The sequence below is a fragment of the Oryctolagus cuniculus genome, chromosome 8 (genome assembly GCF_964237555.1).
Source record: "Oryctolagus cuniculus chromosome 8, mOryCun1.1, whole genome shotgun sequence".
Lineage (NCBI taxonomy): Eukaryota > Metazoa > Chordata > Mammalia > Lagomorpha > Leporidae > Oryctolagus > Oryctolagus cuniculus.
In genome coordinates this window covers 25,561,505-25,585,457 of record NC_091439.1, presented here as the reverse complement: position 1 = coordinate 25,585,457, position 23,953 = coordinate 25,561,505, and the positions used below count along the sequence as shown (strand labels likewise).

At 45.3% G+C, this 23,953-nt stretch overlaps 1 protein-coding gene across 32 annotated transcripts in view; it reads right to left on the bottom strand.

The window, feature by feature from the left end:
* The window catches only part of ELF2 (E74 like ETS transcription factor 2), a 113,388-nt gene extending 90,907 nt beyond the window's left edge, over nt 1-22,481 (bottom strand). For 13 of the 32 annotated variants that reach the window (XM_070047561.1, XM_070047560.1, XM_070047548.1 and 10 more), the window contains exon 1: nt 22,303-22,442. The gene's annotated coding sequence lies outside the window, so the exon portion shown is untranslated. Of the gene's footprint in view, nt 1-21,477; nt 21,618-22,084; nt 22,202-22,302 lie in introns of those variants that run through there. The other 19 variants (XM_070047559.1, XM_070047567.1, XM_051819444.2 and 16 more) reach the window with 7 other exon arrangements.
* Nucleotides 22,482-23,953: the final 1,472 nt, after the last annotated feature.

Here is a 23,953-nt window from a genome sequence, read left to right as displayed (position 1 = left end):
GGTCTAAGGCGCCAGCATCCCATATGGGCGCTGGTTGGAGACCTGGCTGCTCCACTTCCAATCCAGCTCTCTGCTATGGCCTGGGAAAGCAGTAGAGGATGGCCCAAGTTCTTGGGCCCCTGCACCTGCGTTGGGGACCCGGAGGAAGCTCCTTGTTCTTGACTTCAGATCGGTGCAGCTCTGGACGTTGTGGCCAACTGGGGCGTGAACCATCGGATAGAAGACCTTTCTTTCTCCCCTCTCTCTGTGTAACTCTGACTTTCAAATAAATAAATAAATCTTTAAAATAAAAGAGAGAGAGATCTTCCATCTGCTGGTTCACTCCCCAGATAGCCGCAAGGGCCAGAGCTGCACCGGGCTGAATGAAGCCAAAAGTTTCTTTCAGGTCTACCTCCTACACCACAATTCTAGCCCCAAACTTCAATTTTTCATCTATAGTAAGATAGTAAAACAACTTGGAGAGGTAGAGGTATTTGGTTCTTTTCATTCTTTACATAAAGTGCTTAGCACACTATAAACACTGAATATCATTTGATGCATTTGATGTTATTATCTCTTTGATAATGAGATCATACGACAAGTACAGGGATAACATCAAAGCTGTGTTATATTGCTAAAACTTCATTAGAGTATAGCAATACGGGACAGGCACATGGCACAGCAGATAGGATGCAACATGGGACACCCACATTCCATATCAGAGCACATTCCATATCATATTCTCTCAAGTTCTGGTTCCTTCACTTCCTATTCAGTTTCCTGCTAAGGTGCACCCTGGGAGATAGATGATGGTTCAACTGCTTGGATCCCTCCTATCCATCTGAAAAACCCAGATTGAGTTCTAGACTCTTAGCTTCAGCCTGGCCCAGCCCTAAGATGTTGCAAACATTTGTGAAACGAAACAGCAAGTATAAGATTGATATCTCCCTAATAAATTGAAAATAAGTTTTTAATTAAAAAATGAAGACAGCAAACTAACCTAATTGCTTCCCATGCAAAATTGAGATGCTCATTCTTATAATTGGTTGACAAAATTTACAAAATAAGAAAAATTGCAGAAAATATCTTTTAATCCAGAAGAGACTTTAGAGCTAATTTTACAGATGAAAAAAACAGATTAGACAGATTAACTGGAAAACTGAAAGCTAGAGCTTGTCAATTATAAAAACAATTTTGCATTTCAAGAGTCCTATATCATGTATATGTTTCATTTACTCACAGCCCGGCATTTAATATAAATAAATATAAATTCTTAATCTCATATATCTATTCTTATGTGTATGTGTCCTCACAAATGATGTAGATATTGCATGAACCTGAATAATTTGTGACTTCATTGAAATTGTCATTAGGATTTTTTTAAGCTTTCCTTGACAGACATGTTTCAGCTTTTTTAAAAATCTGCAACCTAAGAACTAGACTTGCCAGATTCCCAGGCATAATCTAGTCAATGCTGACTTGTTTAACCTGTTTCAGGATGGTGAAAAGCTAACAGGGAAGTATCATCTAAAAATACTCTGACTTATCAAACTTCTAGTTATTCAAAGAATTGATGAGAACAAGCAAGAAGACAAAAAACAACCTGACTTGGGCTTCCCACAGTCACCATAAGAGCTAAAAGTCACACTATTGCCTGGCTCCACCCTTCAAATATTTGTATCTCAACTCTGGTGACAATAGCTTCTTGTTCAGCCAAAAAAGATACACAAGACTTTAAAGTCTTTGTTTCAAGTGGCTTAAGGTAGTCAAACAATTTCTTTAAAGAAGGCTGGAGCTAGAGGTAGTCAAGACATGTAGCAGAGTCTGTCACTGAAAAAATCTAGAATTTAGTTAGGATCTGTTCAACAAAGCAAGTTAGGTGAATCTTTCTCTTTCAAGGAGGAATAAATTGTCAGTCCAGCAATTGCCATTTTAAAAATATTAGTGCAGGACTGGCGCTGTGGTGTAGAGGGTATAGCAGCTGCTGGCAATGCTGGTTCAAGTCCCAACTGCTCCACTTTCCATCCAGCTCTCTGCTGTGGCCCAGGAAGGCAGTGGAGGATGGTCCAAGTGCTTGGGCCCTGCACCCACATGGGAGACCCAGAAGAAGCTCCTGGCTCCTGGCTTCGGATTGGCGCGGCTCCGGCTGTTGCAGCCACCTGGGGAGTGAACCAGTGGATGAGAAACCTCGCTGTCTCTACCTCTCTCTGTAACTCTGTCTTTCAAATAAATAAATCTAAAAAAAAAAAAAAAAAAAAAAAAAAAAAAAAAAAACTGTAGGCAGAGCCTCTCTCACCCTCCCATAGATTTTTCTACCTAACTCCTTACTGTCTGATGGGCTGATTAGAATGTTTAAAATATGTTCAACAGAAATTACACATATCTTATTTAAGTAAATATACAGAAATTTTTCCTTCCCAAGAAAAAGGTGTGTGTATGTACACATGTGTGTATAGGGGTGTGTGTGTTTATATATATATATATATATAAATTCTTTTCAAAATATATTTATTATATATTTGAAAGGCAGAGAGACACAGGGAGAGGTCTCCCACTACCTGCTGCATCCCAGGGTGTGCATTAGCAAGAAACTAGAACTGGAAGTGGTACTGGAACTTGAACCCAAGCACTCTGATACAGGATATGGTCATCCCAAGCAGCATCTTAACTACTGTGCCAAACACCTGCTCCTGTATAGTGATTTCTTCTAACTCACAATTTTTCTCATACTTGTATAAATTCTGAGGGCCTTAGGGAAAAAAAGCGAGAAAAAAAATGACAGCATTAACAACTGTCTCTACTTGCTGTCTTAAGAGTGAAATTTATTTATTTTTTGAAAAGAAATGTTGGCCTGAAATTCTGTATTTTCAAGAAATGAAGATCTTCAGATACAGGCCTTGTATCCTAATTCAAGTTTACTCATATTTCAAGTAAAAGAGCTGCTTGGAACCAAAACAAATTTTTTCTTGGTGCTAAATCAAAAGGTCCCCTTGCAGAAGCAACTATGGGAAAAAGTGCGCCTATGGGTCCCTGCACCCGCATGGGAGACCAGGAGGAAGCACCCGGCGCCTGGCTTCGGATCGGCACAGCGCTGGCTGTGGCGGCCATTAGGGGAGTGAACCAACGGAGGGAAGACCTTTCTCTCTGTCTCTCTCTCACTGTCTATAACTGTCTCTAATTCTGCCTGCAAAAAAAAAAAAGTGCACCTAGACTCCCAGTTTGCCGCTGAAACTACTTATAGGATTAACTAATTAACCCAAGGTCTGGGCTTTTCCACAAGCCCAAAACAGACACTTAGAGATCTGTACAATGTGCAACCAATGAATCAATGAACAAATACATGCCTGCTTTTATCTGAAGGACTAAATATCACCTTCTCCATTATTATTATCCATTAAATAAACTTTTTCCAAGCAAGTTAAAACAAGTTTTCAGCCTTAGCAGGGCAGAATCTTAGTCTAGATAGGTATGTCAGGGGTCTCCAAAATCACCCCTACATTCAGAGATTTGTTAGGACTTAACAGAGTTCAGCATACAATTAAGAATAGCATCACGGCTATTTTTTTTTTCTTTTTCTTTTTTTTTTTTTTTGACAGGCAGAGTGGACAGTGAGAGAGACAGAGAGAAAGGTCTTCCTTTTGCCGTTGGTTCACCCTCCAATGGCTGCCGCGGCCAGCGCACCACGGCCGGCGCACCGCGCTGATCCGATGGCAGGAGCCAGGTACTTATCCTGGTCTCCCATGGGGTGCAGGGCCCAAGGACTTGGGCCATCCTCCACTGCACTCCCTGGCCACAGCAGAGAGCTGGCCTGGAAGAGGGGCAACCAGGACAGAATCCGGCACCCCAACCGGGACTAAACCTGGTGTGCCAGCGCCGGTAGGCAGAGGATTAGCCTAGTGAGCCGCGGCGCCAGCTCACGGCTATTCTAAAAAATATAGCAGGTCATGGGGCCAGTTCTGTGACATGGTGGGTAAAGCTGCCACCTGCAGTGCCAGCTTCCTATATGGGCACCAGTTCAAGTCCCGCTGCTCCTCTTCTGATCCAGCTCTCTGCTATGGCCTGAGAAAGCAGCAGAAGATGGCCCAAGTCCTTGGGCCCCTGCACCCACGCGGGAGACCCAGAAGAAACTCCTGGCTCCTGGCATGAGACCAGCGTAGCTCCAGTCGTTGCGGCCATCTTGCAAAGACCTCTCTCTCTCGGCCTCTCCTTCTCTCTCTATGTAACTGACTTTCAAATAAATAAATAAATCTTTAAAAAAAAAAAAAAAGAGTAAGCTCTGTCTGTCTGACCCTTGTAGGAAGGAAAGGTACACAGAGGGATTCTTCTGGATTCTCCCTGTGTCTTTTACCCTTGTGACCTGCTGTATTTCTTTTTTTTTTTTTTTTTTTTTAAAGATTAATTTATTTACTTCAAAATCAGAGTTACGCAGGGAGACGAGGAGAGGCCGAGAGAGAGACAGGTCTTCCATCTACTGGTTCACTTCCCAATTGGCCACCACGGCCGGAGCTGCGCTGATTGGAAGCCAGGAGCTTCTTCCAGGTCTCCCACGTGGGTACAGAGGCCCAAGGACTTGGGCCATCTTCTACTGCTTTCCCAGGCCATAGCAGAAAGCTGGATCGGAAGAATATCCGGGTCTCGAACCGGCACCCATATGGGATGCCAGCACTGCAGACACCGGCTTTAACCACTACACTACAGCGCCGGCCCCCAGAGCTTACTCTTTTCCCAGGAACAAAACACAGCAATACATGTGCAATGTTTCTGTCCAGGAAGCCTATTATAGACTCAGCACAAGGTTTCTTTTTCTTTGGTGGGGGAGGGAGTTGCTCATAAAGGCACTCTATGCCTAGTGTGTACCAAAATCCCAGTCTAGGCACAGCGAATCTCCCTTCTTATCAGTTACCGGGAGCACTCTGAAAGATAAGTTCCCAGATGTCAGTAAAAGACCAACTTTGCAAGCAGTACTTTCTAAGCACAGCCATCTCAGACATTAACTCTTTTCTGAATAGCAAATTAGTCAACCTCTCCAGATCTGATTCATCTGTCAAAATGGGAAAATAACAGAAACTTCTTTATAACTCAATTATTATTTTAGCATACGTAATTCCATGATACTGCTATCTAGTATGACAGCAAGACTTCATGACCCTAAATCGGCTGATGGCAATGATAAGGAAGATTGTATACTAAGTTATAGATGAGGTAACACTTCAAATTAAAACAGACTTCAACACATCATCAGCTTTGTGTGTGTGCGTTTCAATACTTTCCATTTATTCTTTTTTTTTTTTTTTTTTTTTTTACTGGCAGAGTTAGACAGTGAGAGAGAGAGAGACAGAGAGAAAGGTCTTCCTTCCGTTGTTTCACCCCCCCAAATGGTCGCTACGGCCGGCGCGTTGCGCCAATCTGAAGCCAGGAACCAGATGCTTCCTCCTGGTATCCCATGCGGGTTCAGGGCCCAAGCACTTGGGCCATCTTCCACTGCCTTCACGGGCCACAGCAGAGAGCTGGACTGGAAGAGGAGCAACCGGGACAGAACCAGCGCCCCAACCGGGACTAGAACCTGGAGTGCTGGCACTGCAGGCAGATGACTGGCCTAGTGAGCCGTGGCACCGGCCTCCATTTATTCTTTTTCAAAAATTTTTAAAGCTTTTCTTTAATGAATGCAAATTTCATAGGTACAACTTCAGGAATATAGTGGTTCTTCCCCTCATACCCGCCTTACCACCCCCACTCCCTCTCCCATCCCATTCTTCATTAAGATTCTTTTTTAATTAACTTTATATAAAGACCAACTCTATACTAAGTAAACATTTCCACAATTTGTGCACACACACAGTATATATAAAGTACTGTTTGAGAACAAGTTTTACCATTAATTCTCATAATATAACTCATTAAGGACAGAAATCCTATATGGGGAGCAAGTGCACAGTGACTCCTGTTGTTGATTTAACAACTGACACTCTTATTTATGAGGTCAGTGATCACCCGAGGCTCTTGTCATGAGCTGCCAAGGCTATGGAAGTCTTTTGAGTCCACAAACTCCGTCAGTATTTAGATAGGGCCATAAGCAAAGTGGAAGTTCTCTCCCCACTTCAGAGAAATGTACATCCTTCTTTGATGACCCTTTCTTTCCACCCATCAGCAACTTTTAAAAAAGGAAAAAATCGGCCGGCGCCGCGGCTCACTAGGCTAATCCTCCGCCTACCGGCGCCGGCACACCGGGTTCTAGTCCCGATTGGGGCGCCGGATTCTGTCCCGGTTGCCCCTCTTCCAGGCCAGCTCTCTGCTGTGGCCAGGGAGTGCAGTGGAGGATGGCCCAGGTGCTTGGGCCCTGCACCCCATGGGAGACCAGGAAAAGCACCTGGCTCCTGGCTCCTGCCATCGGATCAGCGCGGTGTGCCGGCCTTAGCGCGCCGGCTGCGGCGGCCATTGGAGGGTGAACCAATGGCAAAGGAAGACCTTTCTCTCTGTCTCTCTCTCTCACTGTCCACTCTGCCTGTCAAAAAAAAAAAAAAGGAAAAAATCAAAATGATCTGGAATGAAGAGAGCACATACCTCATCTCCCCAACCCATGCAAGAAATATATACAAGATTTAAAGTATTTTATTACTAGAGTAACATCATGACTGAGCTTAAATGCTTAGCTAGAACATCATGGTTCAATTTAAATGCTTAAATTAAACTTAACACTTAGAAAGAACTGTACTTTCAACTTCTTTGTGTGCGTGTGTTTTTAATTTTTTGACAGGCAGAGTGGACAGTGAGAGAGAGAGAGAGAGAGAGAGAGAGAGAGAGAGAAAGGTCTTCCTTTTACCGTTGGTTCACCCTCCAATGGCTGCCGCGGCCAGCGCACCACGGCCGGCACACCGTGCTGATCCGATGGCAGGAGCCAGGTGCTTCTCCTGGTCTCCCATGGGGTGCAGGGCCCAAGTACTTGGGCCATCCTCCACTGTACTCCCTGGCCACAGCAGAGAGCTGGCCTGGAAGAGGGACAACCGGGACAGAATCCGGCACCCCGACCAGGACTAGAACCCGGTGTGCCGGCACCGCGAGGCGGAGGATTAGCCTAGTGAGCTGTGGCGCCGGCTGTACTTTCAACTTCTAAAATTTAAGTAAAAAAATCATGAAAGCAGACTTCCTAGAATATTCCCATCTTATCCAGATTATAAAATAAAACATAAGGGGCCAGCACTATGGCACAGTGGATTAAAGCCCTGGTCTGAAGCGCGTCATCTCATATGGCCGCCGGTTTTAGCCCCAGTTGTTCCTTTTCCGATCCAGCTCTCTGCTGTGGCCTGGGAAAGCAGTAGAAGATGGCCCAAGTTCTTGGGCCCCTGCACCTGCATGGGAGACCGGAAAAAGCTCCTGGCTCCTGGCTTCAGATTAGCACAGCTCCGACTGTTGCAGCCAATTGGGGAGTGAACCATCAGATGGAAGACCTCTCTCTCTGTCTCTACCTCTCTCTGTATTTATTTCAAATAAATAAAATAAAATCTTAAAAAAATAAAAAATAAAAAATGAGCCCATTCTGGAGCAGATGCTTAGCCATGGTAGTCAGACTGCCCATGCCCCACATACCTGATTTCCATCTCTGGTTCAGAACTCTGGCTTCCCACTAATGCACACCCTGGGAGGCAGCAGTGATGGCTCAAGTGGTTGAATCCTTGCCACCTCTGTGGGAAATCTGGACTGATTTCCCAGCTCTTGGGCTCTGACCCAGGCCCAGCCTCAGCAGTCAAGGGCATTTAGGGAGTGAATCAGAAGACATGAACTCTCTGTCTCTTAATAGTAATAATAATAACTTTTAAAATTAAAATACCGGAGAGCCGGCGCCGTGGCTCAATAGGCTAATCCTCCACCTTGCGGCGCCGGCACACCGGGTTCTAGTCCCGGTTGGGGCGCCGGATTCTGTCCCGGTTGCCCCTCTTCCAGGCCAGCTCTCTGCTATGGCCAGGGAGTGCAGTGGAGGATGGCCCAGGTGCTTGGGCCCTGCACCCCATGGGAGACCAGGAAAAGCACCTGGCTCCTGGCTCCTGCCAGGATCAGCGCGGTGCGCCGGCTGCAGCGGCGGCCATTGGAGGGTGAACCAGCGGCAAAGGAAGACCTTTCTCTCTCTGTCTCTCTCTCTCACTGTCCACTCTGCCTGTCAAAAAAAAAAAAAAAAAAAAAATTAAAATACCGGAGCCACCATTGTGGCAAAGTGGGTTAAGCTGCCACCTGCAATGCCAGCATCCCATATGAGCACTGGTTCAAGTTCTGGCTGCTCCACTTCCTATCCAGCTCCCTGCCAATGCACTTAGGACTGCCTGTCAAATAGATCTTTAAAATTTGTTTAAAATAAAACAAAAATAAAAATACCTTTCAAGTTATAGTAGTTGATTTGCTATATTTAGTTTATTTGAAAGTTTCCTTATAGGAGTATAAATTCTGAATGTTAAATATAAATACACATGACATTATACAAGAAAATCAGATTATTTTTCACTATAAAAACAGGTTTTTAAAATAATAGTGATACCTGAAAAAGTGGTTTATCTTCAAAAATTTTATTTACATAAATCTGTATTTTTAAGAGTTATTTATTGAGGCTGGTGCTGTGGCAGCATAAAGCTGCCATCTGCAGTGCAGTCCAGCTCCCTGCAAATGGCCTGGGAAAGCAGCAGAAGACAGTCCAAGTGCTTGGGCTCCTGCACCCATGTGGGAGACTTGGAAGAAGCTCCTGACTGGGGAGTGTACCAGTAGAAAGAAGATCTATCTCTCCCCACCCCACCATCTCCATAACTGCCTTTCAAATAAAATAAACAAATATTTTTAAAAATATACTTATTTATTAGAGTTACAGAGAGAGGGAGAGACAGAAATCTTCCACCACTGATTGACTCCCCAGATGACCACAGCAGCCAGTGCTGGGCCAGGCCAAAGCCAGGAGCCAGGAGCTTCATCTGGGTCTCCCACAAGGGTGGCAGGGGCCCAAGGACTTGGGCCATCTTCCACTGCTTTTCCCAGGCCATTAGCAGGGAGCTGTATTGGAAGTGAAGTAGCAGTGATATGAACCAAAGCCCATATGTGATGCTGGTATTGCAAGCAGTACCTTTACCTGCTAAGTCACAATGTCAGACTCTACATAAATCTTTGAAGCACTATATTCCACACTGTCTAATCTAAAGTAAAGCAAGAAATTATTTTACATTAATTAATATTAACTATACCCGGGACCAGCTTCGTGGTACAGCGGATTAAGCCACTGCCTGGGACACTGGCATCCCATATGAAAGGTTTAAATCCCAGCTGATCCACTTCCAATCCAGCTCCTGTTTTTTTTTTTTTTTTTTTAAGATTTTTTTTTTTTTTAATTTATTTGACAGAGTTAGTGAGAGAAAGAGACATAGAGAAAGGTCTTCCTTCCTTGGTTCACCCCACTAATGGCCACCATGGCCGGAGCTACGCCAATCCAAAGCCAGGAGCCAGGTGCCTCCTCCTGGTCTCCCATGTGGGTACAGGGGTCCAAGCACTTGGGCCATCCTCCACTGCACTCCCGGGCCACAGCAGAGAGCTGGACTGGAAGAGGAGCAACCGGGACTAGAACCCTGTACCCATATGGGATGCCGGTGACTCAGGGGAGGATTAACCTAGTGAGCCAGGGCACTGGCCTCCCAGCTCCCTATTAATGCACCTGGGAAAGCAGTAAAAGATGGCCCCTGCCACCACGTGAAAGAACTAGATGGAGTCAAAGGCTCCTGACTTTTGCGTGGAGGAACCCTGGCTAATGTAGCCACTGAGGAAGTGCAGATGGAAGATCTCTTTCTCTCTTTGTCTCTCCCTCTCTCTTTCAAATAAATAAATCCTTAAAAAATATTAACTATGGGGCCAGCGCTGCTTCATAGTAGGCTAAGACTCCACCTACAGTGCCAGCATCCCATATGTGCAATGGTTCATGTACTGGCTGCTCCTCTTCCAATCCAGCTCTCTGCTTGTCACCTGGGAAAGCAGCAGAGGATGGCCCAAGTAGTTGGGCCCTTGCACCTACATGGGAGACCCAGAAGAAGCTCCTGGCTCCACTACACCACAGCACCAGTCCCAATATGCCTTTTAAATGCACATTTATCCTTACTTACCAATAAACAGAAATCATAAGCAAATTGTTGATTATGGTATTAGATCAACCCAGCTCCAGCTGATGCAGCCATCTGGGGAGTAAAACAGGGGATGGAAGACCTTTCTCTCTGTCTCTCCCTCTCTGTCTATAACTCTACCTCTCAAATAAAATACAAATATGTATATATTAACTATACCATATAAAAATAACTGATTTCAATATTGAAATAATTTTTTAAGTTTATATACCAAAGTATTTAGAAAGTCAGTCGTCATACAGCTACTGTACTAAGGTAGTTATCTACATGTTTTAGCCCATAATTATAAATAATTAAAGGTATACTTTTATAATATTAACATAAACCGGTTAAAGCTGTCATCCTAAGAACCTTTGCCATTGCTTTAACTACTACAAATTTAAGGTTCTACAGATGTTAGTATTTTATTTTTAGTTTGAAATGGCAAGGATGAAACAAATCAGGAAACAGTTATTTTCCCTGCTACTCTTTATAAAGCTAAAAATCATTGAAAGAAAAGTGTCCATATTGAGAATTTTTACTAACATTCTGTTAACAAAGTATACACAGTACAGTAACTCTTTAGTCAATAATGAAGGCTATTCAAGTATTTTCCTGTGGGTTCCCACCGCACTTGGAGAAAAAAAAAACCTTAAAACACACAGTCTATATAAAGATCATGGTGGGGGACAGCCCAGTGCACCTCTCTGATCTCGTTCATCCCTCATCTCTCCTTGCTAAGCTCCAACACACAGGCCCTATTCCAACTTTTTATAATTCCTGTTCTCTCACCCAAAAGGCCCTTCCAGATTGTCAGCAGAAGGAATTTTCTTCACCCATCATGCAGAAATCATCTCAAATACCAACCTTCAGACAAACATTTCATTACCCCCTCCCCCAAATTACATTCCATCTGCAAGTGTCTTTCCCATCATTCCCTATATCGCATTATCCTATTTTATTTCTTTGAATGCATCACTCTCTAAAATTAATTTGATTAGATGTTTAATGTTGGTTTCCCCTGCCAGAATGTTAAGTCTGGTGAAAACATGGATGGCATTTACCTTGCTTACTATTATCTTCCAAGAACTTAAAAATGAATGACTACTATATTAAATATGCAAGCTGATAAGATCATATTTTATAAACATTCCAGAAAATTATATTACTCTCTTAGGCTTATTCTGGTTTTTTTCTACCTATTAACACTTACAGTGAGATAATCGGTTAACAGCAAGAAATACAAACAAGTAGACATTATACTGTACAATCAGTTCAGATCAGGAGGTTCTTCCGGGTCTCCCACACAGGTGCAGAGGTCCAAGGACTTGGGCCATCTTCTACTGCTTTCCCAGGCCATAGCAGAGAGCTGGACTCGAACAAGCGACAATATGGGATGCCGGAGCTGCAGGCCAGGGCTTTAACCTGCTGGCTCCTGGCTTTGTATCAGCTCAGCTCTTGTGGTTGTGGTCATTTGGAGAGTGAACCAGCAGATGGAAGACCTCTCTCTGTGGCTCTACCTCTCTGTAACTCTTACAAATAAGTAAAATAATTCTTTTTTTTAAAAAAGAAGACATGTTATTCTGAAATCTCAGATCAATTTCTGAACTGATTGTACAGCACCAAAGGCAACATGTCTTTTAATTGCCCATTTATCCTACTTACCAATAAACAGAAATCATAAGCAAATTATTGATTATGGTGAAGAAAAAGCCACCAAATGAAATTTAGCATTTATGAGTAATATACTTTCACACATATCAAGAAACACAGTAAGCAATAAATAGAATATATAGATAAAACAAATGTTTTAGGAATTAATGCATACTTGAAATATTACTCTACCTAAAACTTAATTTTATCTCTAAATAAGGAAACCATGTTTAAACAATGAAAGGAGAATACAACAACTATGAATCATAAAACAGACAATCTCAATAAAAAGAGAAATTCTAAAAGAGAATCAAGTGAAAATTATGCAATTCAAAAGTACAAAACTGAAACTAAAAATTCACTAAGCAGAGCTCAACAAATCTGAAATAGTAGAAGCACACAATGAACTTGGATATATCAACTGAAATTACCAATCCTGAATAAAATGAAAAAAATATATAAAACAACGAACAGAGTCTCAGAGACTTCACAGGATACCATCAAGCAAGTCAACATACATGTAACGAGAATCCCAGAAAGAGAGCCTTAAGGGAGAAAAGAGAAGAAAAACTATTTGAAGAAAATAACAGTCAAAAGTTATGAAACTGTTGAAAAATTTTCATTTATGGATTGAAGAAATTCAATGTCAAAAGAATACACTGGGAGCTGGTGCTGTGACATGGCAGGTAAAGCCACCACCTGCAATGCCAGCAATCCCATATGGGTGCTGGTTCGAGTCCCGGCTGCTCCACTTCTAATCCAGCTCTCTGCTGTGGCCTGGGAAAGCAGTAGACAATGGTTTGAGTACTTGGGCCCCTACACCCATGTGAGAGACCCGGAGGAAACTCCTGGCTTCAGATTGGTGCAGCTCCGGCTGTTGCAGCCACTTGGGGAGTGAACCAGCAGATGCAAGACCTCTCTTTCTCTCTGCCTCTCCTCCTCTCTCTGTGTAACTTTCAAATAAATAAATAAATCTTTAAAAAAAAAAAAAAAAAGAATACACTGGGTTAGGTGGAGCGAAGAAAAACAAAGAGATTAGTCAATGGGTATAAAGTTATAATCAGATAAGAGAAAAAAATTCTGATGTGCTAGTACAGAATACAGTGACCAAAACTAACAACAACGTAGTGTATATTTCAAAGTAGCTGGGAAAAGGAATTTTAAATGATCTCACCACAAATGATAAATGTTTGAGGTAATAGATATGCTGATTATCCCAATTTGAGCACTGTATAACTTACATACATGTTGAAATACCACATTAATATAACCTATTAAAATGTAAATCATGTGTAAAAAATTAAGGAATTCAATGAACCCAAAGTAAGTTAAATATAGAAATCCATGCCTATACACATCACAATAAATGAGTTGAAAGTCAGAAACAGAAAATCTTCAGAGACAAGAAAGAGTAAAACAACTCATTAGAAATAATGGAGGCCAGAAAACAGAGGATATATTCAAGTTGCTGAAAAGAAAATAAAAAAAAACAAAAACAAAACCTGTTGACCAAGAACTCTATATCAAGCAAAACTATCCTTTGAAAATAAAGGCAAAATAAAAACAATCTCAGAAAGATAAATCATTGATAATAGATTTGCCTTATAAGAAATGCTTCAGGAGCCAGCACTGAGGCACCACCTGCAGTGTCAGCATCCCATGTAGGCAGCAGTTCAAATTCCTGCTGCACTTCTCCAGCTCTCTGCTATGGCCTGGGAAAGCAGTGGAAGATGGCCCAAGTGCTTGGGCCCCCTGCACTCACGTGGGAGACCTTGAAGAAGCTCCTGCCTTCTTGCTTTGACCCAGCTCCAACCTTTGAAGCCATTTGGGGAGTGAACCATAGATGGGAGACCTCTTTCTCTAACTCTCCCTGTCTCTGTAACTCTGCCTCTCAAATAAATAAACAAATTCAAGAGTGAAGAAATAAAAAAGAAACAATACATGGAAAATCATACAAAATTGCAGACATGATGACTATCAATGATTACATTAAATATGAGCCCTTCTGGGGCCAGCGCTGTGGTGCAGTGGGTTAAGGCCCTGGCCTGAAGCACCGACATCCCATATGGGCACCGGTTCAAGACCCAGTTGCTCTACTTCCAATCCAGCTCTCTGCTATGGCCTGGGAAAGCAGAAGATGGCCCAAGTCCTTGGGCCTCTGCACCACCGTGGGAGACCCAGAAGAAGCTCCTGGCTTCAGATCAGCACACCTGCAGTCACTGCGGCCAACTGTGGAGTGAACCATCGGATGGAAGACCTCTCTCTCTGCCTCTCTCTCTGCCTCTCTTTCAAATAAATAAATAAATCTTTAAAAAAAAAAAAAGTCACAAAATCATTAAAAGTACAGCAGTATATAATTCTTAACCATTTGTTTGATACACAGCATCTGTTTTTCAAAAAAAATTACAGTCAGAATTGTAGAAGTCTTCAATAAGTTCATGGAAAATGTATATTATGGAAAAAACTATGTACCAAAATAAACTTATTTTTTAATTCTATTTTCCACAAACTTTTTGAAATTCCCTTGTACTTAATAGAATGGGACTGAATTCTTTCCTCCTAACGATGGAAGAGTGCCTTTTTTTTTTTTTTAAGATTTATTTTATTTATTTGAAAGACAGAGTTACAGAGAAGTAGATCCAGAGAGAGAGAGAGAGTTTTCCATCCGCTGGTTCACTCCCCAAATGACCGCAATGGCCAGAGCTGAGCAGATCTGAAGCCAGGAGCCAGGAGCTTCTTCCGGGTCTCCCATGCAGGCGCAGGGGCCCAAGGACTTGGGCCAGCTACTACTGCTCTCCCAGGCCACAGCAGAGAGCTGTATCGGAAGTGGAGCAGCCAGGACTTGAATCGACCCCCATAAGGGATGCTGGCATTGCTGTAACCCGCTGCTCCACAGCGTCAGCCCCTCATCATTTCTAATCAATAATGTGCTGGAGTAAGAACATAAGAAAGGAAAGGAAAACAAATGACAGAGAAATAAATGTATCTGGTTAGACTGGAAGAAGTAAAATTATCTTTATTCACACATGACATGATATTTTATGTTATTAAATACTAAGGAACTCACAAAAAAAATCAAGAAGTAATGATTTCAAAGGCCTCAAGATCAATATGCAAAAATGAATTCTATTTCTATATACTAGTAACAAAACCTGGTATGAGGGCCAGTCATTTGGTACAGCAGTTAACAGCTTGAGAAAACCACTTCCAGACTGGAGTATCTGGGTTCAAGTTCCAGTGCTGATTTCCACTTCCTCCTAGTGGGTACCCTGGGAGGTAGCAGGTGATGATTCTTGTACTTGTATCTCTGCCACCCACATGGGAGACCTGGATTGAGTGTTAAACTCCTGGCTTCATCCTGGTCCAGCCCAGATCATTAGTGACATTTTGGGGAGTCAACCAGGAGATGGAACATTGCTTTCTCTCTCCCTCCCTTTCTTCCAATTAAAAAAAAAAAAACTTTTAACTGACATGAAATTTGAAAAAGCACTTCCATTCACAATAGCTTCAAAAAGAAATTACTTAGAAATAATAAACTGAACAAAAATATACATGTAGTGTTGTGTGTATATATATACACATGTGTATATATATATACATGTTGTGTGTGTGTTTATATATAATGGAAGAGTCAAATTGAGACTAAAAAGAAGGAAATTCCTTAATATGACATGAATGAAAGTTGAAGACATTATAACAAGTGAAATACGCCATTCACAGAAGGGCACATACGTGTACTTAGGTATTTAAAACACAAATTCATAGATACAGAGCAGAATGGTAGGTGCCAGGGTCGTGAAGGAAGTAGGGACTAGATGGAGGGAGGAAAATGAGGAGTTGAAAAGACAAAGTTTCAGCTATGCAAGACAAATAACTTCTATAGATCTGCTTTATAATATTGTTGCTAGGGGTCAGCATTGTGGCGCACTGGGTTACACCACCTAGGACACCAGCATGCAGCAGGTTCCAGTCCAGAATGCTCCATTTCTGATCCAGGTCCTTGTTAATGCACCTGGGAAAGCAGCAGAAGATGGCCCAAGTGCTTCCGCCCTTGCCACTCACGCGGGAGAGACCCAGATGGAGTTCCACACTCCTGACTTTGGCCTGGCTCAGGCAGGGCTGTTACAGCCATTTGCCGAGTAAACCAGCAGATCAAAGTGTGTGTTCGCTCTCTCTCCCCCAAGTAAAATAAATAATTCTTTTTTAAAAAAGATATCTTTCTCTCCTAACTGCCTTTAAAATTAATAAATAAATATTTTTTAAGATTTATTTATTTATTTGGAAGTCAGAGTTAAACAGAGAGAGAAGTAGAAGCAGAGAGAGAGAGAGAGAGAGAGGTCTTCCATCCGCTGGTTCACTCCCCAGATGACCGCAACAGCCAGAGCTGCACTGATCCGAAGCCAGGAGCCAGGAGCTTCTTCTGGGTCTCACGTGGGTGCAGGGGCCCAAGGACTTGGGCCATCTTTTACTGTTTTCTCAGACCACAGCAGAGAGCTGGAGCAGTGGACCAGGCGCCCATATGAGATGCCAGCACTGCGGGCGGCAGCTATACCTGCCATGCCACAACGCCGGCCCCATCAAATAAATAAATTTTTAAAAAACCAATATTGTGTCTACAGTTGACAATATTATACACTCAAAAAGTTCAGAGATGCTTTTGTACATTGAAAATAATAAAACATCACTGTCAAAGAATGTTAAAATCTAATACAATCCTCATCAAAATTCTAGCAGAATTTTTAGAGAAATTGACAAGCCAATGCTTAGATTTTTTATACAGGACCAAGAATAATCAAAACAATTTTAAAACACAGAACAAAATCAGAAGGCTTACACTACTTGTTTTCATAACTTACTAAAAAGCACAATAACCAAGACAGGTTGATGAAGGCATAAGGATGAAAATACAAATAATGAAACAGAATTGAGAGCCCAGGAATAACTCTACATTAAACGTAGAAATGATAGCCTTTTTAATAAATGGTGCTAGAGTAATCTATAGGAAAAGATGAATCTAGACCCTTAATCCACATCATAAATAAAAATTAACTCCAGGGGCTGGCACTGTGGCATAATAGGTTAAGCCTCTGCCTGCAGCACTGGCATCCTATATGGGCTCCAGTTAGTGTCCCAGCTGCTCCTCTTCTCATCCAGCTGTTTATGGCCTGAGAAAGCAGTGGAAGATGGCACGAGGGCTTGGGCCCCTGCACCCATGTGGGAGACCCAGAAGAAGTTCCTGGCTCCTGGCTTCCGATCCACCCAGCCACCATCTAGGGAGTGAATCAACAGATGGAAGACCTTTCTCTCTATCTCTCCCTCTGACTATAACTCTACCTGTGAAATAAATAAATAAAAATGTCTAAAAATTAACTCCAAATAGATTATAAAAACTAAACATAAGAGCTAAAACAAAAACTCCTAAAAAAAGGAACAAATCTGTAAGACAGAGCTCTCCCATAAGACAATAAAAACATGATCTATAAAAAAAAAAATGGAGAAGTTGGACTTCATCGAAATTAAAACTTACATGCTTCAAAAAACTTCAACATCTGATAAAATAAAAATGTAAAGGCCACTTACAGACTAGGAGGAAATATCTGCATATCAAATTCTCATATCTAATAAAGGACTTATATCCAAAAAATATAGCAAGCATTTACATCAAATAACCCAATTTAAATTGTGGAAGATAGACATTGTGGCACAGTAGGTTAAGTCACTGGCCACTGATTGGGACAACCACACCCCATTTCAGAGTGCCTGGAATTGAATCTTGCCACTGCTTCCTATCCAGCTTCCTGCTAATATGCAGCCTGGGAGGCAAGCATATGAGAGCTCAAGTACTTAGGTCCCTTCCACCCATGTGGCAGATGGTGATAGAGTTCCTGGCCCAACCCTGGATGTTGTGGGCATCTGGGGAGTAAACCAGGCAATGGAAAAATCTGTCCGTCTGCCTTTCAAATAAAAATGAAAATAAATTTTTACAAATTTTAAATGGGAAAAAAATTTGAATAGCTATGTCACCAAAAAAGACAAATGAATAGATAATAATCATAGGAAAACCACTATGAACCATAAGAAAAATTCATATTAAAACTACAATGAGTTAACCATTTCATATCCACAAGAAGGGCTACAATAAAACAGATAATTACTGTTAGCAAGGACATGAGGAAAATTGGAAGAGACATATATTGCTGTTTAGACTGTAAGATGGTACCAGCCACTTTGGTTAACAGCTTGGCAGTTTCTTAAAAAGTTAAACACATGATGCAGTAATTCTATTGCTAGGTATCTACCCAAGAGATCTGATACCGTATGTACTGTAAGTCTACATAAAGAACTGTACTATAATAGTGAAAAATGGAAACAATCCAAACACCTACTGAGTGGTCAGCAGACAAAATGTGGTACATCTATCTATACAAAGGATTATTATTCAGCAATAAAAAGTCTCAAACTACCAATACATGCTACAATACAGTTGAGTCCCAAACACATTATGCTATGTGAAAAGTAGCCAGATTAAAAAGGGCTACATTTGGGGGCTGGAGCTGTGGCACAGCAAGCAAAGTCAGTTTGAATCCCAGCTGCTCCATGTTGCATCCAGCTCTCTGCTAATGGCCTGGGAAAGCAGCAGAGGATGGCCCAAGTACTTGGGTTCTTGCACCCATGTGGGAGACTCAGGGGAAGCTCCTGGCTTCAGATTGGCCCAGCTCCAGCAGTTTCAGCCATTTCAGGAGTGAACCAGCAGATGAAAGACCTCTTTTTCCCTGTCTCTGTACTTTTTCCCTTTCTCTATAACTCTGTCTCTCAAATAAATAAATAAATCTTAAAAAAGAGGAATGTTCAAACAACTACTCATCTTAAAAAAAATGTTATATGTTGATTCAAAAATTTGAACTGTAATTTGAAAAAAAAAAAAAAACTCTTCTGTTTCACACTTATCTTAGCCAAAAGGCCAATAAGCGATCTCTCTGTCTCTCCCTCTCTATCCCTTTCAAATAAATAAATCTTTAAAAAAAAAAAAGTGGGAGACGCTATATATTATGATATTAAGAAAAGGCAAATCTATGCAAGCAAAATGCTGATTTTGCTGGGACTGAGGTAAGAAGAAGAGATAGGGAGGGAACGAAGACTAACCAGAGGAAATTTTTGGAGGCTACTAAAATGTTTAAACAGGCTTGAGGTAACAGTGTCACAATTCTACATATATACTAAACATTACTGAATCACACACTCAAAATGGATAAATGTTTGGTACTAAGTCAAAAAGCAACTTCTTTAAAAGTGCATATATCCAAGGAAATTAAAACTTGCCCACACAAAAACTTAATATGCAATATTCATGGCCACGTTAACTCAAACGTGGTGGGGGGGAGCCAATGTAGTCCATAAGCTTTACTTTGGAAATCTATATTCATTAAATAAAAATTAAAAAAAAAAACTCAAATGTCCATCAACTGATGAATGCATAAATGAAATGTAATATAAGCGTATCTATATAACCAAATAGTATTCAGCCATTTAAAGTGACGTACTGATACATGGCACAATATGGATAAACTCTGCAAACTTAAGTGAAAGAAGCTAGTCATAAAAGACCAAACTTTGCACAGTTCAGATTAGGCACATCCAAAGTCATCCAAAATTGATCAGTGGTTGCCTGGGGGAAAAGGGGGACAGCAAGAATGGAGAAGGAATGCTAACGGGGATGGGGTTCCTTTCTGGTGTTCTAGAATCGATCATGGTTGATGACTGCACAATTCTGTGAATATACTGCAAGTCACTTAATTGTACACTTAAATCAACCTGAATGACATATGAATTTTAACTCAGTAAAAGCTATTAGCCCTCCAACCTACACCTGCCAAAAAAGTATACAACTTTTGAAAAGGTAAAGCCATCAACATCAGCAGGCCCTCCCACAGCCAATGTCTTACTTAGGACACAAAAATCCCAAAATCACAAATTCTTTCCAACCATACTAAAGGCAATTAATTTTCTAAATGAGTATTTATGCCTGAATGAGGGACAACTATTAATCCAAGTAGTCAGTGAAGGTATACCCTTAAAATAGGTTAGCATTAAATATTTGAATTTCAAATGGCCAGGGTATTTCAATTTTCTACTTCATGTGTTTAACTGCTAAGAGATGTCTCAATAATACTAGTATGAACGCACTCTATGAATTCTATCGCCCTATATAAACTTGAATTATTCCCAGGTTCCTTTACATATATAACTTCAACAGCCTTACACAGTCATTCCACCTTCTGAAAAAACTCCACAACACAAATATCCAAACCTGCCTTGGGTAAAGGGTGCATTCTTCTGTGATTCCAGCACTAGACAAAGTGCATAATTTACCTCTTGATCGAGATTGAGATAAAAAGAAAAGCAAATCTGATTATCAAACACAAGATGACTGCTCTCTCACCACCGGATTAAAATTTAAACCGTACAGCCGAGTAAGTGTTCCGTTCACGCACGCCAGAAAAGGCAGGAAATTGTGCGGTTTGACAATGTGGAAGGTAGCACTTGTACGTCTCCCTCACACTCAACTCACGAAGTACTAAAACTTAAAGAAAGGCTATTCTGCAGCGAAATCTGGCTCCTAGAAAGAGAGCCCGGGGCGGGGGTGCTGGCACACGAGGAACCTTAGAAAACTGCGATCTGGATTTCTCTCGGTGTTGGGGAACACTTTCTGTCCTCTATGGGCACGGAATAAGAACGCCCCAGTGGAGCTAGAGAGGGGGCCCGGCGGCCCTGCTCGAAGAGTTGCTCCCGCAGAGTCGGGAGCGAGCCCTGGCCGTCCCCCTTGCGCGCCCTCACAACAACCAGCGGCGCGGTCCCCGAGGGCCAGCTGGGCGAGGAAAGGATCCACCAACAAGGCGGTCACACTGGACGTGCGCGTTACCCAGCCCGTTTCGGTTTTGCTGTTTAAAACAGATTCCGATCAGAGCCAGCCTCCCTCCCCTCCCCACCCCAACCCCCCGGGAATAGTGGGCGGCGGGCAGCAGGGGGCCGGCACGGAGAGCGAGAATAAAAGAACGGCCGGGTACAACCTGTCGTGCAAGCTAGCAGCTGAGGGAGGGAAAGGTAAGCGCCTGCGATAAGGCCCGACGGGGAAGGAAAACTGGTGCCCGGCACCCCCCCCCCCCCCAGCCACCCGGAGCACCCGGAGCCTCCCAGGTCCCGCCCCGAGCTCGCCGCCCCGCGCCGGCGCCGGCCGCAGCCTCCCGCCCTCCCCAGACCCTCCCAGGACGCGCTTCCTCCGGAGCCGGACCCCCGCCCCGGCCTCCGCGCGAGCCTCGGCGGGTCAGTTCAGTCCGCTTCTCGGCAGAGGTGACTCGCGCAGAGACGTAAACACACGGAGCCCAGCTGCGCCGGGCCCATCCCCCGCCGGGGTCCCTAACCCCTTCCCTCAGCCCTGCCCCGCGCCCGAGCCTCCCCGCGGGCAGGCGCGCCGCGCGCCTTGCCCTTTCTCCAAGTCCCGCTCGCCGCCGACCGTTGCCCGCAGTCACTCAGCCCCCTTCCCCCGCAGCACCCAGCCAGTGTCACCGCCACAGCCTCCGGAAAACCCCTCCGCACACCCCGGAGCAAACAACACAGGCGCGGGGCGGGGGCGCGGAGAGAGGCGGCGGCACCCGGGACGGCAAGCCTTTATCGCCGCGCCCTCCGCGCTCCCTCTCCTCTCCCCAGACTCGCCGGCCCGCGCTCTTACCTGCTCTCCACGTCGCCCGGGAAGACCGCCGCGTCCCTTTCCCTCCCTCAGGGCCGCGGACGAGCTGCCGCCGCCGCCGCCGTTGGCCGGGCGTCCGGAGGGAGCCGGGGCCTCCCCGCAGCCCGAGCCGCTCCACAGGGAGAGGAGGAGACAAAACAGAGGCGCGCCGCCCCGCGCAGCGCCCCCAGCCCGCACTGCCCCAGCGACCCCCCAACCGCCGAGGCGACGGCGGCGACACAGAGCCCGGCGCGGGCAGCACTGGTGGCCCCCGGCCCGGCTCCCGGCCCCCTCCCTCCACCCGCGCCTCGGCTCCTCCCCCTCGGCCTCCTGCCGCCGCCACCAGGACACTCGAGTCCGCCTCCCCCACCCCGCCCGCTCGGAGCGCTCCTCCCCTCCTCGCGCGGCGGCGGCGGCGGCGGCGGGGCGGCGGGGCGGCGGGAGGGGGGGCGGCACCGCCAGTCACCGCAGCGCCTGTCAAACCCGGGCCGGCTATTTATACCCCGCGGGGCCAGCTGCCCTCGGCCCCCGCTGGCCAGCCGGACCTGCCTCTGCTGCTGCTGCCTCGAATCCCGCCCTCCCCGTTTCGCCCAACTTCTCCCAAACCCGCCTTCTCAGGTAAAGACGTTCGCCACTTGTCCGGTTCCCTGCTCGGCGGCTTCCCCCATCGCACACTCCGCTCGGGCCCGGACTGGGACGAGGGCTGTGCCAGGAAGGGGCTCCGCCTCGCGGGGCAGGCGCGTGGGGACGACGGAGCCGCGCGTGCACCTGCAGCGCCCACCCGCCCGCTCCTCCCGGCCGGCCGAGACCGCACGCACGCACACACACCCTCGCCACTCTGCGGCCCCCCGCGGGCCCGAGCTGTCAGCCCGTCCCCAGCTCCGGACTCTTGCGCCTCTTCTCAGGGGACTGCTCCGCACTCGGGCAGGCTGACAGTAACCGGGAGGCTGAGGGTTGCAAAAACTCCCGGCCCAGGTCCCGCCGGTCCCCACTCCTCAGCCTCGGCTAAGTACGGGGTAGGGGGCGCGGGCGGGCAGGAGCGCGACGCCAGCCCCGCCCTGGCCGGTGACGCACGTGGCGCGCCGCCCCGCCAGCCTCGCGCTCCTCGGCGCCGCCCGCTCCTCCTCCCGGCTCACAAACGCCCGGCCTCGTACACTCGCGGACCCCGCCCCATTCCCAGAAATTACCGCCCGCCCAACGGCCCGGCCGCGCGGCGGTTGGTGCCCACGTTTGCCGGGCGGCCGGCGGGCGGCGGGGCCCAGCGCGCAGCTGCGGAACGCGGCGGGCGGCCCCTCGGCGCTGCCCCGGGAGCCCCGGCCGCCCGTACCGCGCGCCTTTGTCGCTCCTCGCCGTGTCAGCGACGGAGAAGTAACTCAAGTCCGAGTCCTGCCCGCGCAAGAACGAGGGAGCGTGTTGGTGAAAGGGTGTTTTTGGTCCAAGCGCTTAGGAATTCGAAAACGAAAACCCAGCAGTCGCCGCACGCTCCTGGTTTCCACAGTTTCACACAAAGGGGAACCTCTGAGCGGGGCTCGCTCACGCGCCTTCAAGTGCACAAAAGCCAATGACACGGTGCCCCGGGCTGTCCTGCGTTTGCAGCGTCTCGCCCAAGGTCTTTCTCGGGCGTAGTTGTGCAGACAAACGGCTCAGCCCCACCAGTCCCCGCGCCGCCTCTTGCATTTGTTTCTTTAACAAAGAGCCGGGACTGTCCCGGTGCGCGCGGGGGCTGCTTCGGCTCCCGGCCCGGGCTCCTGCAGCTTCGCTGCGATGGCCCCGGCACCTGGCGCAGTATTCACCAGGCTCCTTTCTGGGCTTCAGCCTTACTCTTTGCTGCTCCACGACCATTTTGGACGAAGAGGAAATGCGGAGGAACGTTTCAAGGCCGTTTGTTCTTGAAAGGAACGTGGGAACCCTGGACAAAACCCTGGAGTGGGGCTCAATGTCAGGACCACCCGAGGCTCGGCTGAAGAACTCAAGGATTTAATGATCTCTTTTTTATTTTAAGGCTGTAACTGTTCATCTATTTACTTGGGGACAACTCTCCCTTTCCCATGTTAAGAAGCAGCTCTGGGGATTCCTATTCTTATGTAAGAGGTTTTTACTCCTAAACACAGGGGAAGCCTGGGTCACAGGCTGGCTCCTCAGAGTCCTCTCGACTCTGACAACATTTTGTGGATTCCTGAATTCTATGGCACCCTTTAAACTAAAGATTTTATAAAGCCTTGGTAACACTCAAACCTTTTAAAACACAATGAACAGGATGCTGCCAACAGCGTATTTTCTAAGAGAAGTTGTTGTTGTTGTTGTTTTTTATCCCCTACTTCTTGTAAAATAGTCTTTCTCCTATGGAAGCCGTTGCTCACTTTGACATTTTGTAAGGAATTAGCTGCCAGCAATATTACAGCATCTCCATAACACAGCATAGCAAATTAAGGTGCATGCAAAGACAAAGCCCTGTTCCTATAATTTAGGACAGAGATCA